General features: G+C 47.1%; 1 long non-coding RNA gene across 1 annotated transcript in view; it reads left to right on the top strand.

The window, feature by feature from the left end:
• The first annotated feature begins 209 nt into the window (after window positions 1-209).
• The window catches only part of LOC115651609, a 37,094-nt gene continuing 19,183 nt past the window's right edge, over window positions 210-18,120 (top strand). The window contains exon 1 of the long non-coding RNA XR_004000395.1: window positions 210-334. This is a non-coding gene — a long non-coding RNA (uncharacterized LOC115651609). The remainder of the gene's footprint in view (window positions 335-18,120) is intronic.

Below are 18,120 nucleotides of genomic sequence, written 5' to 3'. Positions count from 1 at the left end.
CATTGTGTACCAAGCCCTGCTATTGATTCTGCGTCTGACCTTCCCCTCAAAAAATATCCTTTTGCTTTAAACTGTCTAGTGCTTAGTCATAGAAGAGGAGTTTTTCTAAAAATGTTAGATGCAAATCAGCCAAGTCATTTTCGAGTGACACAGCTGCATCAGCCTCGTTTTTCTGGTTCATTTTTAATTCTCTTTCCGTTGCAGACTCCCAGCTGGCTCATACTGCACATCTGCATTCAGTTTCCTTTGGAGGTGTTAGCCCAGAGCGGGCATCCTGCCAAGTTTCCAGGTGGGAAAAAAACACAGGAGCTGCAATTTTTCAGTGGTGATTCAGGTTGGTTTAACCCTTTTATCTGGTGCACATTGTGTTCTGGGGCTTGTCCAGAGAAGGGGAACTTGCACTGATGTCGCTACAGTAATGCAAACCCCTAATGTAGACACACTGTAGAAGTGGCAAATGAGGCTTGGCCTGGCATGGAAAGTCCTGTCATGCACCAGCATTGTCAGAGAATCCTAGAAATGTAGGGCTGGAAGGGAACTCAAGGCATCATCTAGTCCAGCCTCCCATGCCAAGGCAGTATTAAGTAAACCTAGGCCACCCCCGACAGATGTTTATCCAACGTGTTCTTAAAATCCTCCAGTCATGGGGATTCCAGCCACACTAAGCAGGTGGGTTTGCACTGGTTATATTTACACCAGTGCAACCCCACGCCCACTATAGTCAGGGCATAATTCTCTCCCCATCTCTTTTCTCTGTTTCTCCTTCTGTTTCTGACTTGTCCATTCCTTCCTATCTTTCCTTTTCCATCTTAAATCCGCCTTTCTCTTCCTTCCAGCCTCTCTTTTCATTCTGTTTCTTCCCTTTATTTCAGTGTCGATTTCTCTTTCTTCCTCATCCCTTTCTTCCTTGCTCCCTCTCACCCTGCTGCTCTCTCTCTCTCTCTTTCAGCCAAACCACTGGGGTAGAGCATTGTATGTCACCGTGTGCATATGTCTGTGCATTGTGGGTTTTTGTGTCCTTTTGTTGTTTTTGTGCATATGTTTCTCAGTGGTGGTGTTTTGCTCATGTGTTGGTGTGTACATATATGGGGTGAATTTTGCATGTGTTAGCATGATATGCACACATGTTGGCTTTTTGTGTGCATATATGCTTATAAGTTGGGGTCTGCCCCTGTGTGGAGGGGTGTGTCTATGCTAAACAGCTGTTACCTTGTTTTGATGTGTCCCTATGCCTGTGTGTTTGTGTACTGATGTGTGCCTAAGTGCTTATGTTGAATTGTGCCCATATGCTGGTAGGTTAGCTTGTGGCCCTGTGCTGGTGTGTTACATTGTGCACGTATTGACACGTGCCTATGTTGAAATGTACTGGTGTCTTAGGGCTTGTACACGCTAGTGCTTACTCTGGTGGAAAAGCCACCCCTCTGAACGATGTAAGTTACACCTGCGGAAGAAGCTCTCTGGTGTGTGCCTTGACATGGCCATCAAGCAATCTCTCAGAAAGGACTGAGGAAGCATCAGAATCTTTGCACAAAGGATAAGGCTCTGACCCAGTATTGCCTGACTGCACATTTTAAGGCAGCGGTAGCAGCTATGACAAACAAATGTGTGGAATGCAGCCTTCAGCCCTACCAAGAAGCTACCACAAATTGCACGGCTGCAGCTGAAACTGCTGTCCAAATATTATAAAAGTCACGACTGTAAGAATGAGAAATCCTTTGAGCACTGACCCTGGAACAAACCCAGACAACCGACAGCAATGTCTACTGTGCCCCCACCTGAAACTGCAGAAAGTTTGTGCATGATCGGAGAGAAGGGCACACAAGAAATGAAGCCGTTTGTAACCAGTAGGTTACAAAGGGGGGAGCTAGACCTCTCTGACCCCATAAAAAGGCATAATCTGAAATCGTTGGATAATCTCAACAAAGCAGTCGAACAAAAGAAGACACAGATAGCACTAGCAATAACTACTGTCCTCCAGATATCCAGCAAGCTGACAGTTATTGCCCAGACCAGACTTGTTGATATCCAGGGTCTGATGAAGTATGAGCTGGCACCTGTCCCATTTTCCCTCTTCAACTTGGGTGGATCTCTAAGAAAGACCCAAAAGAGCAACACCCTGTCTTGGCTGGAGAAAAAGCTGTCAGTGGTTGAGCTACAAGCATTCCAGGAGCCAAAAGAGACAGTCAGAGACAAAAAGACACCTTGTAAAAATTGGAAGTCAAATAGAAAGGAACACAAACTTTGGCAAGTCAAGTGTAAAGTATAATTAGGCAGGATGAAAAAGAATTTGAAGAGCAACTAGCAAAAGACAGAAACAAATGACAATTTTTTTTTACGTGCATCAGAAGTAGGAAGCCTGCCAAACAATCAGTGAGGCCAGTGGACGATCAAGATGCTAAAGGAGCACTCAAGGAAGAAAAAACAGTTGCGGAGAAACTAAATGAATTCTTTGCATTGGTTTTCACGGCCGAGGGTACGAGGGAGACTCCCACACCTGAACCATTCTTTTTAGATCAAATCAGAGGAACTGTCCCAGATTGAAGTGTCAGTAGAAGAGGCTGTGGAACAAAATGATAAATTAAAGAGTACAAAGTCACCAGGATCAGATGGTATTCACACAAGAGTTCTGAAGAAATGAAATTGCAAAACTACTAACTGTAGTATGTAACCTACTGCTTAAATGAGCCTCTGTACCAGATGACTGGCAGATAGCTAATGTAATGCAGATTTTGAAAAAAGGCTACAGAGTTGATCCTGGCAATTAAGGCCAGTAAGCCTAACTTCAGTACTGGGCAAACTGGTTGAAACCATAGTAAAGAACAGAATTATCAAACACATAGATGAACGGGCAACAAAATGGCAGATGAAATTCAATGTTGATAAATGCAAAGTAATGCACATTAGAAAACATAATCTCAACTATCCGTGCAAAATGATGGGGTGTAAATTACCTGTGGCCACTCAAGAAAGAGATCTTGAAATCATCGTGGGTAGTTTTCCTGAAAACATCTGCTTCATGTGCAGCAGCACTTTAAAAAGTGAAATAAGGATGTATTATTTACCCCTTCACATAACACAAGAACCAGGGGTTACCCAATGAAATTAACAGACATAGGTTTAAAACAAACAAAAGGAAGTATTTCTTCACACAATGCATGGTCAACCTGTGGAACTCCTTGCCAGGGGAAGTTGTGATGGCCAAAAGTTGTCAGCGATAGGTTGAGGATGATCTCTTTCACAGGTTTTATTTTTCATGGGTCCTTTGGTGACTGAGGACTCTGATCCTTGAGACACAGGCTCATTGGCAGACATTGCAGGTGGTGTTGGAAGATAGGGTTGGGCCACAATTTCTGCGTGACAGTTGTCCGTCCTTTCTTTTCTGGCGTTTTTCTGTAACCAGGGCAAGGCGATTTTCCTCAAAAGTGGACGTTCCCTCTCTGACAAGTCTTCGCCAATTATCCCTATCTTAGCCTGCTGTCTCCCAGTGTGCAGTGTCGATGCCACATCTCTTGATGTTTATCTTAAGGGTGTCTTTAAAGCATTTCTTTAGCCTCCCCATTTCCTTTCTCCTTTGGTGAGTTGGGCATCCAGCGCTTGTTTTGGTAGGTGTGCATCAGGTGTGTGCACATAGTGCCCACTCCACCTCAGCTGGTGCTGGATAATCAGGCCCTCCACACTGAAGATGTTGGCCTCCCTGAGGACACTGACATGAGTTTGACGATCCTCCCACTTTATGCTGAGGATCTTCCAAAGAGAGTGCTGGTGCTGGCATTCCTTGTTTTGTAGGTCGCCCAAGTCTCACATCCATAGAGAAGAGTTGGGGTTACCATTGCCTGATAAACTAAACTAAAAGTCTAGCACGTGTTCCAATGTTGTGATCGTTGAACGGCTGGTGAGACAGTCTGGCAAAGGCAAGGCGGGCACAGCGGATTCTGTGCTGAATCTCGATGTCTATGTCTGCCCTCTGTGAGAAACAACTGCCAAGATAGGCAAAGCATTCTACATTTTCCAGTTCTTCTCGGTCAATGTAGATCTTCCTTGCTGGGTCTGTCGATTGACCAGGAGCTGGCTAGTGGAGATCTTTAGTTTTGCCGATGTTCAGAGTTTGGTAAGCTTCAGAGAAACAGCTAACAGCTGTTTGTAGAGCCACCTTTGAATGTGCAACAACAGCACTAACATCTGTGTACTGGAGTTTGGTTATTGTTGCAGATATTGCTTTAGTTCTGGCACAGAGACGAGAAAGGTTGAAGAGGTTGCTGTCAGTCTGATATTGGATGCCAATGCCCTATGGTAGATGCTCTTGGGTTAGCATTTTCATAGCTGCTAAGAAAATGGAGAAAAGGGTGAATGCCAGTACACATCCTTGTTTTACGTCAGTTCGGATGACAAAGGGCTCAGAGTAAGAGCCACTGCACAGCATGGAGGTAGTCATCTGGTTGTGGAGGAGTCTTACAATAGTGGTAAATTTGCTTCGGCAGCCAAACGTTGACATGATTTTTCACAGATCCTCATGGTTGACAGAGTGGAAGGCTTTGGTCAGATCGATAAAGGCCATATTCAGCTCCTGGTGTTGTTCTTGACATTTTTCCTAGATCTGCCTGGCTGCAAAAATCATGTCAGTGGTGCCTCGTGATCGTCTGAAGCCACACTGGGACTCTGGAAGTGCTTCCTCTGCAAGAGGGAGCAGGCAATTCATAAGATTCTAGCAAGAATCTCCCCAGCGATGGAGAGGAGGGCAATGCCTTGATAGTTGCCACAGTGAGCCCTATCTCCCCTTTTGAAAATGGTGATGATGTCAGCATTACGTGAGTCAGCAGGGATTTCTTCGGTGCGCCAGATTTTTAGGAGCAGCAAATGAAGCACGTTAGTTAGTGTTTCTTTCCCTACTTTGAGTAATTCAACTGGTAGGCCATCAGGACCTGGAGCTTTATTGTTCTTCACATGCTTAATTGCTTTGCGGACCTCCTCAGGTGTTGGTGGGTTGGCAAGAGTTTCGCAGATTGAGTGCTGAGGGATGGAGTCGATGATGTCGTCAGTCACAGATGATTCTCGATTTAGAAGCTTTTGGTAGTGTTCCTTCCAGAGCTCTTTGATGGATTTGTTATCCTTAAGAAGGGCACTACCATCTTCGGATCTCAGCGGTGAGAGAGCACCTTGCTCTGTACAGGGTCTTTTTCTCCTCACAAAAAAAGCTCCGCATATCATGTCTGTCAGCGAACGTTTAGATTTGTGTTGCTTTGTCCTCCCACCATTTGGTTTTGATATCTCGTATCCTCCTTTGAACCTCAGCTTTGAGCTGATGGGAAGAGCTCTGCTTCTGACAGGATGATGGATGGTTTTGCCAGCTGCAGAAAGCTTTTCTCCTCTGGTCCAAAAGGGCTGTGATCTCAATGTTGTTGTCGTTAAACCAGTCTTGGTGGCAGTGAGTAGCAAGGCAAACAGCAAGTAGCAATGCCCTGTACATTCGTGACCGCTGCTGCTGAAAATGCCTCCCTATCCCAGTCCAGGGGCAAATGATGATCCTCTTGTGGTTACTGCCTGTGAATGGGTCTGTGACTAGGGACTCCTTGTGATCACTTCACCTGTCCCCATCCCCACTCGCCCATCGCTGCAGGTGGGTGTGGGGAGAACGTTCTTCCTGGGAAAGAAGCCTGCGCATGAGTAGTTTAATGTGGGGGGAGCCACTGCACACCAGCAGCCACACAAATCTTGGTGGAAGAGGCAGCTGTAGTCTGGTGGCGAGGAGTTCCAAGACAACCAGGGGCTTCTCCTCCATTTCAGCTTTCACCTGCCTTGGCAACAATTGAGAGGTGATCCTGCTTCATCGGCCTGCTCAGCTGTTGAGGTCTTATACATAACCCATTAGAAAGTAAGAAGTATAAATGGGTTCAAAAAAGAATTAGATAAGTTCATGGAGGATAGGTCCAACAATGGCTGTTAGCCAGGATGGTCAGGGACGCAGCCTCATGCTGTGGCTGTCCCTCACCTCTGATTGCCTGAAGTTGGAACTGGACAACAGGGGATGGATCGATCATTTGATAATTCCCTTGTTCTGTTAATTCTCTCTGAAATATCTGGATTGGCCACTGTCAGAAGACCGGACACTGCTAGATGGATCCTAGGTCTGACCCAGTATGGCTGTTCTTATGATCAACATTAGCTATTGTTGACCTCATGCTTCTGGAGGTGATGTCCACTGGTAGTGCCAAGTGAAAAACTTTTGGGGAGCTGTCCGGTCAGCCGCTGAACATTGTCGTTAGACTAAATCATGAATACAAGGTGGCTCTTGATGACAATTATGCAAATGAAGAATCATTCAAATGCAAGAAGTTTGGAACCCCATTGTGTTAACACCGTTTTACCAAAGCAACACGTGAAGATGATATCAACTTCAAAGGCTAAATTTAACATTGCAAACTTTCTCCTCGATGTCTGGATCGTGAAGTGTGAGCAGACAGTGTCACCGGGTTGTGAAGTGCACCTTGCTGGTGGGTTTGAGCAGTGAGAGTAGTGCCTGGCCACCATTCTGCAATACTGGAACTTGAGGCAGTTCACAAGGAAGTAGATTCACCCAAGTTGCTCATGCAAAACAAATACCCAGAGTAAACAGGGTGCTTGGACTCAGATATGGCATCTGTGTGGCTAAGATATTGCTCTATTCGTGGGGTGCATGAATTCCATTTCAAAACTCGTGTGGGCCCAAAGAAGAGATTCATTCTCAGGCGCAGAGTGGCTATGGAGCTGGGAATGGACATGTGTCTTAGGCTGCCAAACAGTCGTGCTCTCAGTGTATGTGACTCTACTTCAGCTTTCAGTGACATTGGAAAAAAGAGATGGCTGAAGAAACCAGCTGAGCACCCAGAGACGTGAATGGAGAAAGAATTTAGAGCTCTTCTTTCCATGTCTGCCCACCCCAGCAGGGGAATGTGGGGGAAAGGGTGTGCCAGAATGCCTCTCACATACTCATTTGGGCATCCTGACTCCCAGGCTCAGGGGTTGTGGCATGCACTGAGTCTGTTTGTTCTCAGTTCCCCACTCTGGTCTTGGGTGTGAGGCAGGGGTCTGCATGGAGGATATCTATTCTGCACTCCCAGCCCTGATCTGAGTGCTTCTGGCATTCACAAAGCATCTTCCTTCTCAACTGCCTGGGTCTCCGTGAGGTGGCTGTGATATGAACTGAACATACACACTTCCAGAAATCCCTCTTCTCTGGTCTGAGTTCATATGTCCACGGTGGGCCCATTCTCAGCACCCTTACAGTCACAGTGCTGTTTGCCTGTAATATAGGCCAAGTCTACCTGGCCTCAGCTCCCCTCTGTCTCCGCCTTGTGGCCCAGACCCACAAAGGGAATTGCGGGTTGCAATACACAGCATTGCCATCCCTAACTTTAAGAGGCTTAGGAAATCATTGGAACAACAGTGAGACCCTCAAAGCCTGCATGAGGTGGTTAGTGTCCTTCTAGAATTAATAGGAGGATTTGAATAGGGTTCTATCTCCTGAATGAGCGCTCTAATCTCTGAGCTAAAGGGTATTCTGATGTGGACTGCTCTTCATCTCTTGTAGAAATTGGGCCAAAGCAAGGTATGGTTATGAGAAGTCATCTAGCTCAAGGGATGGGGGTTTTCCCTGGGATGTTGATAACCCTAGTTCAAGTCTTCCCTCTGCTTAGAGTGGGACAGGCCTTTGGAGAAGGAATGTCTTTCCTCTTGCAGCTCTTCCACTTTAATTAACTCTGAACTGGGCCAAACCAAGGGCTAACACTAAGTAGCTCACCATAGCACAGAGGTTAGTGCTTGTTTCTGTGATGCTGAGGCTCCTGGTTCAGTTCTTTCCCTATGCCTGGGGAGGGATAGGCCTTTGAGGGGGGCATGGCCTCAAGCTTTCCTCTTGAAGCTGCTTCCACTTTAATTAACTATGAATTACTCCAAAGCAAACTCCTCAAAAGAGCTGCCTTCTCTGGTGTAGAAGTTTGGGTACTTTCCTGGGATGCTGAGGGCTCTGGTTCAATCCCTGTGGCAGGGAAGGGGTTTGCAACATGTATCAGCTGCCTGTGGGGCCTTTTACTTAAATATTTGTTGGGTGGGGGTGTGTGCGCTGAAAAAACAAGTCACTCTTTTGTCCCCCTCAGCTAGGCTACCTGCCCAGGCTGTGGGAGACCCCAGGCCCAACCCCTCCTCTGCAAGGGGTTGTGCCAAGGCTCTCCCACCTCCCAGGAGACCTCCCCCCTCCTGCCTCCCACTTACACCTCCCAGTCCCACCCCCAACCTGGCCCCCAGCCACCACCCCTCCCACCTCCCAGGCCCACCCCCCACCCCTCCTGCCCTTGCCCCCACCCACCACTCTTGTGAAGTGAGCCATCTCTGTTCAAACCCCCTTCTGTTTCCAGAAAGACAAGGGCCTTCCGCAAGCGAAAGGGGACCTAAACAGGAACCTCCCACTTCTCCCCTGGGGGGTGGGACAGCCTTCTCCAAATCCTTTTAAATAGTCAGAGGAAGGATTTGAACCAGAATCATCCACCTCCTAAGCAAGCAACTTAACTGCTGGACTATAGAGTGACCCTAGACCTTGGCCTGGCCCAGTTCATAGTTAACTAACTAAAGTGGAAACAGAGTCAAGAGGAAAGAGAGTCAGAGCTCAAATCCCATCTCTGGAAGGAGATTTGAACCAGGGCCTCTAACACCACAAGCTAGGGCCTAAACCACCAGGCTATGCCAGGCTTCTTATAAAGGTGCTTTGATTGGGATCATTTAATACTTAATTAAAGTGGAATGGCTGCAAGAGGGGAGGCATTTCCTGCTCAAACCCCTTCCCAATCCAAGATCACGGGGAGGGTGCGCTGAGCCAGCACCCACAGCACATACCCTAACCACCAGGCTACGCAAAGGCTGAGTATTGTTTTGGCCCAAGTAGCAGTTAATTCAAGTGGCATGGTGGCAAGATAAATGGCTTCAAGCAGCACGCCAGGGGGGGCTTTGAACCAGGTGCTTTAGCACCAGAAGCAAAGGCCCCAGCCACCAGGCTACACAGGGCAACTTAGTGTAGACCTTTGCTTCGGACCATTTCATAGTTAATTAAAGTGGAACTGCACCAAGAAGAAAGGAACTGGTGGCTCCTATCCCATCTCAAGGGGAGTCAAACCAGCATCACCAGCACCCCACAGTGGGCTTGTAACCACCAGCCTATGAAGCACTTCTTTGGCATGGTTTTTCTTTTGGCCCAATTAAGAATTGATTAAAGTGGAACAGCATCAGGCAGAGAGAAAAGCACAAATCCCTTTGTCACAACCATAGCCAAGCGCAAACCAGCCTAACCACCAGGCTAGGGCAGGGCTTCACACAAAGCTGCTCTGTTTTGGCCCCATTAATAGCTAATTAAAGCGGAACAGCTTCAAGAAGAACAACTGAGGGAGTTCTTTCTTCAAACTCCTGCACCTCTGTAGTCAGGTAGAGAAAGGAATCGAACCAGAGTCTTCCCCATCCCTGAAGGGACCCTAAGCTTTCAAGCTAACAGGGCTTCTGACTTTCATTTGCTGCTTTGCTCCAGTAAATCATTAATTAGTGTGGAATGGCTTAAAGAGAAAAGCCCAGTGGAGCCCCACAGCAGAATAACATACACCACCAGTCAGGCCACTCCTTTCAGAAATAGGAGTTCACTGCTCAAACCCCTTTTCATTAGCAGAAAGGGGAGGCCTCAGAACAATGGGCTACAGTGGGAATCTTGCAACCTCTGTGGCCTAATTAATAGCCTTAACTCAGACTTAGGAGTCCTGTTGTCGTCATCCCAGTGATATAGAAACACTGGTATCACCACAGCTAAGTCCTTTTGGCAACATAGGGAGAAGGGAATTGAACCTGGGACTACTTGGTCGATATTACAGCAAACAGCACCGTGACTGTAAGGAACCCGAGAATGGGCATGACTCAGGCATATAGCACTGAGGCCAAAGCAGAAGAGTTGCTCAATTCACACCACAGACACAGTGCTAAAATCTGGAGCGCAGGCCTGCTTTCTGAATGCCACAAGCATTTAGCTCAGGGTGGGCAATGCAGAACAGACACCAGCAGGGGAGGCTGAAGAGTTGAGAACAATCAGTTTCAGTGCATGCCCTAGCCACAGAGCCCCGAGACTGGGGTGTCCAAAGAGGCGTGTGAGAGACATTCTGGTGCTCCCCTTCAACCATGCTCCTGCTACTAGGAGGGGAGGGGAGAGAAGGATGCTAAACCCCTCCGCTGCCCACTTTTTTTTCCCCATGCGACTGAGCAGGGAGTGCTCAGCTTCTTGACGATGTTCCTCTTAAATTAACTACCCATTGGGCCAGGAAAAGGCTCAGAATTGCTCTGTAAGGCAGTGGTCAGGGTGCTGACTGCAATAGTCGGAAATCCTCCCTCAATGCCTCCCACTTCCTGTTAAGAACAGGTTTAAAGAGGCAGCTTTTGGCCTCTTCAGGGTGTTCCACATTAATTAGGCCAAAAGATGAGCTACTTGTAAGAAGTACTGGATAGCCTGGTGGTTGCAACAACAACAACAGGACACCTACGTTGGGCCACAGAGGCTGCAACATGATGGACTTTAAGCCTGTTTTTTATTTATTTCAGTTCAAGCCCATGGCTCCCTTATTATGTCCAACTTCACATTACATACATTGGGCTAAATAACTCTTACACATAGATTGGGATGCATAAAGAAAGAAGTTATTTCAAATAAGGTAATATTTTAACATCTGTGCCTCCAGGCAACTGTGTACAATCAGGGAGCATTAATAAAATGCATGTGCAGCCCATCAATTATGTTTATGCTTTGTCCAGGTTCAGTTCCTCTGGAGTGAAGATTCCCACTTCATTCCAAGTTCCTGAATAACAGAGGGAGGCACTGAAGCAGGATTTGAAACTCTTGCGATCAGCACCCTAACCACCAGTTTATAAAGCAATTCTGAGCCTTTTCCTGGCCCAACTGATAGTTAATTAAAGTGGAACAACATCAAGTCTCTGCGCACTCCCTGCTCAGTTGCATGGGAAAAAAAGAGATGGCTGAAAACAGCAGCTGAGCACCCAGAAAAGTGGGCAATGAAGGGGTTTAGCATTCTTCTCCCCCACAGCAGCAGGAGCATGGTGGAAGGGGAGCTCCAGAATGTCTCTCACATGCATCTTTGGACACCCAACCCCCCAGTCTCAGGGCTCTGTGGCTAGGGCATGCACTGAAACTGATTGTTCTCAACTCTTCAGCCTCCTCTGATGGTGTCTGTTCTGCATTGCCCACCCTGAGCTAAATGCTTGTGGCATTCAGAAAGCAGGCCTGCGCTCCAGATTTTAGCACTGTGGCTGTGGTGTGAATTGAGCAACTCTTCTGCTTTGGCCTCAGTGCTATATGCCTGAGTCATGCCCATTCTCGGGTTCCTTACAGTCACGGTGCTGTTTGCTGTAATATCAACCAAGTAGTCCCAGGTTCAGCTCCCTTCTCCCTATGTTGCCAAAAGGACTTAGCTGTGGTGATACCAGTGTTTCTATATCACTGGGATGACAACAACAGGACTCCTAAGTCTGAGTTAAGGCTACTAAGTAGGCCACAGAGGTTGCAAGATTCCCACTGTAGCCCATTGTTCTGAGGCCTCCCCTTTCTGCTAATGAAAAGGGGTTTGAGCAGTGAACTCCTATCTCTGAAAGGAGTGGCCTGACTGGTGGTGTATGTTATTCTGCTGTGGGGCTCCACTGGGCTTTTCTCTTTAAGCCATTCCACATTAATTAATGATTTACTGGAGCAAAGTAGCAAGTGAAAGTCAGAAGCCCTGTTAGCTTGAAAGCTTAGGGCCTTTTTCAGGGATGGTGAAGAACCTGGTTTGCTTCCTTTCTCTGCCTGATTACAGAGGTGCAGGAGTTTGAAGAAGGAACTCCCTCAGTTGTTCTTCTTGAAGCTGTTCCACTTTAATTAGCTATTAATGGGGCCAAAACAGCAGCTCTGTGTGAAGCTGTGTCCTAGGCTGGTTTGCGCTTGGCAATGGTTGTGACAAAGAAGGGATTTGTGCTTTTCTCTCTGCCTGATGCTGTTCCACTTTAATCAGTTCTTAATTGGGCCAAAAGAAAAGCCATGCCAAATAAATGCTTCATAGGCTGGTGGTTACAAGCCCCCTGTGGGGTGCTGGTGATGCTGGTTTGACTCCCCTTGAGATGGGATAGGAGCCACCAGTTCCTTTTTCTTGGTGCAGTTCCACTTTAATTAACTATGAAATGGTCCAAAGCAAAGGTCTACACTAAAGTGCACTGTATAGCCTGGTGGCTGAGGACTTTGCCTCTGGTGTTAGAGCACTTGGTTCACAGCCCCCTCCCCCACCATGCTGTTTGAACCCATTTATCTTGCTGCCATGCCACTTGAATTAATTGCTACTTGGGGCAAAGCAATACTCAGCCTTTGCATAGCCTGGTGGTTAGGGTATGTGCTGTGGGTGCTGGCTCGGCGCACCCTCCCCTGATCTTGGATTGGGAAGGGGTTTGAGCAGGAAATGCCTCCCCTCTTGCAGCCTTTCCACTTTAATTAAGTATTAAATGATCCCAATCAAAGTACCTTTTTAAGAAGCCTGGCATAGCCTGGTGGTTTAGGCCCTAGCTTGTGGTGTTAGAGGCCCTGGTTCAAATCCCCTTCCAGAGATGGGATTTGAGCTCTGACTCTCTTTTCTCTTGACTCTGTCTCCACTTTAGTTAGTTAACTATGAACTGGGCCAGGCCAAGGTCTAGGGTCACTCTATAGTCCAGCAGTTAAGTTGCTTGCTTAGGAGGTGGATGATTCTGGTTCAAATCCTTCCTCTGACTATTTAAAAGGATTTGGAGAAGGCTGTCCCACCCCCCAGGGGAGAAGTTGGAGGTTCCTGTTTAGGTCCCCTTTCGCTTGCGGAAGGCCCTTGTCTTTCTGGAAACAGAAGGGGGTTTGAACAGAGATGGCTCACTTCACAAGAGTGGTGGGTGGGTGGGGGCAAGGGCAGGAGGGGTGGGGGGTTGGTCCTGGGAGGTGGGAGGGGTGGTGGCTGGGGGCCAGGTTGGGGGTGGGACTGGGAGGTGTAAGTGGGAGGCAGGAGGGGGGAGGTCTCCTGGGAGGTGGGAGAGCCTTGGCACAACCCCTTGCAGAGGAGGGGTTGGGCCTGGGGTCTCCCACAGCCTGGGCAGGTAGCCTAGCTGAGGGGGACAAAAGAGTGACTTGTTTTTTCAGCGCACACACCCCCACCCAACAAATATTTAAGTAAAAGGCCCCACAGGCAGCTGATACATGTTGCAAACCCCTTCCCTGCCACAGGGATTGAACCAGAGCCCTCAGCATCCCAGGAAAGTACCCAAACTTCTACACCAGAGAAGGCAGCTCTTTTGAGGAGTTTGCTTTGGAGTAATTCATAGTTAATTAAAGTGGAAGCAGCTTCAAGAGGAGAGCTGGAGGCCATGCCCCCCCCGCCCAAAGGCCTATCCCTCCACAGGCATAGGGAAGAACTGAACCAGGCACCTCAGCATCCCAGAAACAAGCACTAACCTCTGTGCTATAGTAAGCTGCTTAGTGTTAGCCCTTGGTTTGGCCCAGTTCAGAGTTAATTAAAGTGGAAGAGCTGCAAGAGGAAAGACATTCCCTCTCCAAAGGCCTGTCTTACACTAAGCAGAGGGAAGACTTGAACTAGGGTTATCAACATCCCAGGCAAAACTCCCATCCCTTGAGCTAGAGGGCTTCTCATAACTATATCTTGCTTTGCCCCCATTAATGGTTAATTAAAGTGGAACAACTTCAACAGGAAAGACTGAGGGGAAGGCCCATGTCAAAATACTTTGTAGCCCAGCACTTGGGACCACCACTTGAGACGTACCTGGGTGCTATACAAATTCCTTTTAATCAAGCAGCAGGGGCTTTGCATCAGTCTCCCCTACCTTGGTGAGTACCCAAACTATGGACAACAGAGTGATTCTCAGGCTGTCTGGGGCCTAATTAGGAGTTAATTAAAGTGGAACAGTTTCAACAAGAGAGGACGAGCAGCCCCACATCAAAATATCCTTAGCTCAGGGATTAGGGCGTTCACTTGAGATGACAGATCCCTGTTTATCTCCCTTCTTGTAGGATGTATGTGTGAGGATTAAACCATGTAAGGCCCCTAACCACTGGGGCTAAAGGTTGTGAGGGAAAGCTCATTCTCTCACGACACTCATCTGAGGTGGCAGATCCCTGTTCCCAATTCCTTCTGTGCATCGGGCAGAGGGAGGACATTGCCTCAGATTCTCCACTCTCCTGGGTGCGCACCTCAATCTAACCGCTATAAGGGAGGCTCTCTCCTCTCTTGTGTGGAATTAGGCAGATGCTGAGTCTGCCTCCCAAGTCCAGCCCTACAGGGAAGATAGGCAGGGCAATGACTGTTGGCCCCTGGTTTGAGAATTAGGCCAGGGGTCAGGCACGATATAGGCAGGTGGTGCCCAGAGTAGGGCAGCAGGATATGTGCTCAGAGGCAGATGCACAGAGCAAAAACCAAGTGAATTGAGGTGCATCCAGCAAAAACCAAGTGAACTGAGCAGCATCCAGGGTCAGGCGGAAGCTGAGCAGGGGTTTTGTGGATCACAGCAGTGCCGAAACCTGAGACTTTGGATCTGGTTGTGTGTGCCTATGCCATGGCCTGTGCATGCCCACTCTTGGCTGCCCTGAATGCTGGGTTGTGTGCCTCTGGCATGAACTCACTCAGTTCATTCCCCCGCTCAGCACTGCATGCCTGCGGCGTCAGTGCTCTCTGCACCTCCAACTAAAATGCTGCTAGAGTTCCCCAGGTCAGAGGAATGGAGAGGCTCTGTTCACCAACTGACACAAAATCTAAATCCAGACAGTATTCTGGCTCTGGATGTAGCATACCAGTTCTCAAGCCAACCTTGTTCTGTATTTGCATTTTACAGCACTTTAAAATTCAGCACAGGTCATTTGCTGGGAGGAGAAGGAAGCTGTACCTCAGCAGTCCCTTGAGCATAACCCCAAATTTGTACCACCACTGGTGCCCAAAATGCTAGTTCAGGCTTTGTGCTCCTCTGGCATGGGTTTGCATTCCAGGCCTTGCTCAGAGCAGCACCATGTTGTAGACCCAAAGTAGAAGTCTGCTAATGCTGGGCTTATTGGGTTTTGGAGCTGTGTGTTGGCCAGCTCAGGGGATGGCATGTCGGATACATTCTAGGTGAACACTTGCTCTAGCTTTATGCAAAAGAAAAGTGATTTCATCCCATCCTAAGAAAAAGCATGAAATAGCAGCTGTGCTGTATCAATTACCTAGCTGCACATTGTAATTTATAAGCCTGCTCCCATTACATACAGTCTGAGCAGCTTCGAGGGCAAAGAGCAGAAACTCTCAGGCATGGTCACCCATCAGAGAAGATCTGACAGGCTAGGAGGTAGCTATGTGTCTGCCTGTTGATGGCTTTATAAATTAGGACCATTACTTTGAATTCATGGCATGGACAGCACTGACGGAACTAGAGAATTAACAAGGACCCAAGCAACAGCTGAAGCAAGTAATCTTTGCTCAGTATTGCTAGCAAGATTTGAAGGTAGGTAACTGCAGTCCAAGCCCACTGCAACTTTTTCAGAGTCAGTAGCCTATGGATCACCAGCACCTAAGCAGCAAGCATCTCTGGAAAAGGTGCATTATGAGTTGTTTGCTAAGAACAAAACAAGCAAGAAATTGCTACCAACAATAGCCTCTGTCAGGCAGCACCTGAAAGATGCAAATGATCAGTCATACATATGGAATCATGCAACAGTTCAGTATCTTCAAGTGTCCTCTATCAACTAGGGGTGCATGATAGATAGCACAGGACATCTTGTTCCTACAATGATGGTGCAGGCACCTGCTCCTGCTGCTATCCTCCTGTTTCGGCAGTGTAGCCATGAGAGCACCGGTGCAACAAGGAGCTATAAATACGCAAGGAAGGGCTTCCATGCACGCAACTGTGACAGTGACGAGCATAGCAAGTGCATGTTGAATACGTCAGACACAGATTCTGAGGGCGACTAGAAATGTTTCAACGACCTGCAAATTACTGACTATTTTTGTGAGTAAATATAACTCAAAGTGGTGTTGCATTAGACATTTAGTAGCTCCTAATTATAGGTGAGGGTTACATAAAAGTACATACCCGTAGTTATAGTTTGTTATTCACATGATATATTCATACAAGACACTCCACAGTCCTTCTATTAAGAGTCATTTCTGTTATATAAGTAGTTTACATGTATTGTCATTGTATTCAGAAATAGTAAGAAGATAATTACAATTGTACCATGTGTGTTTTAGACTTAAATCTCCTGCCAAGTGGAAAACATCAAATACATGTTTTATAATTAGGCGGTAAGGGTCTTTTTATCTGCAGAACTTTATAAAAACAGCAGAGAGAAAAGCTTCTCTCAAAGCAGTTCATACTATAAATAATGGGAAAATGCCATGTGACTACAGACTTTTGCTTTAACTCGTGGCAAAAAGTAGAGGAAAATGCATAAATATATCACCTGGGGCAAAACAGTTCCCAACGTTTCCAAACCAGCACTATTTTGAGTACATAGTTGCATTACCAATTGTGTTTAGAAGCTTTCTGCAAATTTTGGTCAAAATTAAACCATGTTTCTATGAGTTATGGCCCTTTTGGGGATTTTATAATTTTTTTCAGACGGGATGCCCGGTAATGTGTAAACGTTACATGATACAGAAAAGCTGCATCACTTGCAGCATTTACAGCCACCCTGCAGCTGATCCCCAGACATGTGCCTAACATGTGATAGCAATCACATTTTTCTTGCCCCAAATGGATCCTGGCTGGTAAAATACGTGCCAATCTCCCCAGTATCCAGCAGACCAGTTTCAGACTCATTTTTGCCTCTTCCACGTCTGACTGCTTAAAACTCTGCTCCAATAACCTTTCTGTAAGTGGATTCCATTTCCTCAACCTGCCACTGGTTCTGCAGCTCCTGTCCTTGATGCCTAAGCAAAGTCAACCCCCCAAGGCAGCGGTTTTGAAAGCTTCTTTCTCGCTGTCTCTGTTTTAAGCACAGTTTTCCAAGAAATATAAAAATGACTTAACACCTGCTGCAGTGTTCGTCTTTCATGAGAACCTGAAAGAATGCAGCTCTGGTACATGGTGCAGCTGGGGGGATGCAGCTCCCTGTTTATGAAGAAAAGGTGGTAGGTGGCAGGGAGAAAATAATTCAGATTTTTCACGGGGGGCAGAGGTGGAGGGAAGGAGCTGAGAAAAATTGTTCACATTTGACAAATCTTTCCAATTAGGGGCCAATTATGTCGTCAGATTCCTAATTGGGATTCCGGCAGTTTTTCAAGCTTGTAGGGTAATTACAGGCACAAAAATTCTATTAAGATGGAAATTTGGGAGAAATACCTTATCATAACATTTAGGTTTTGCCATCTGTGCAGACAGGCCGTGGCTAGGATGGAAAGGGGACGCTCCCTTTGGGGCTGTCTCTTACATGAGACGCTCTTGAGCCAGATTCTTAGCTGGCTGCAAATCAGTATCTCTCTGTGGAACTATTTGTAGCAACAGCTATTCTGGACCACATTGCTGGGGGAACTAGAGGTAGAAGGAGAGGGGGTCTGGCCTGTTTGTAGGTGTGAGGGGGTGAGGGATTTTAGGATGGGAACTTAGGGGCGAGGAGGCACTGGAAGTGTGCTCAGACACTGGGGGTATGAATTCTAGCATTACTTCCCACGGTATGAGGATGACTCATAGTGCTAGTGCACTAGGGTGTGAATTCAGAACTCTGTACTATCTGTCTTTCTAGGTATAGCCCTGTCTGGGCATGGCACCAGTGTCAGATCTGAGCCCCCCAGTTTCTAACTAGAAAGAGTGATTGTCATTGTTCTATCTTTTTTCACAGCATGTAGAAGAAAAAGCATGTGATTAGTTTTGAGAGGCCTGATTCTCATCTTAAACTGGATGTCAGCTATGCTCACTTTAAGATCCATTTGTGCTGCCATCAGAGGGACTGAGTGTGAATGAGAATCAGGCCGTAGGAGCTTTGTTTGCTAGTTTGTCTGTGTGTGATTCCTTTTGTATGCACGAGCAGGTGAATTGTGTGTATATGAGTAGGAGTGGGTGTGAAGAACTTACTGAGGGTCTGTC

Source organism: Gopherus evgoodei, chromosome 4 (genome assembly GCF_007399415.2).
Source record: "Gopherus evgoodei ecotype Sinaloan lineage chromosome 4, rGopEvg1_v1.p, whole genome shotgun sequence".
Classification (NCBI taxonomy): Eukaryota; Metazoa; Chordata; order Testudines; family Testudinidae; genus Gopherus; species Gopherus evgoodei.
Note: the sequence above shows the minus strand (reverse complement) of the source record. Positions and strands in the feature narration are given on the sequence as shown.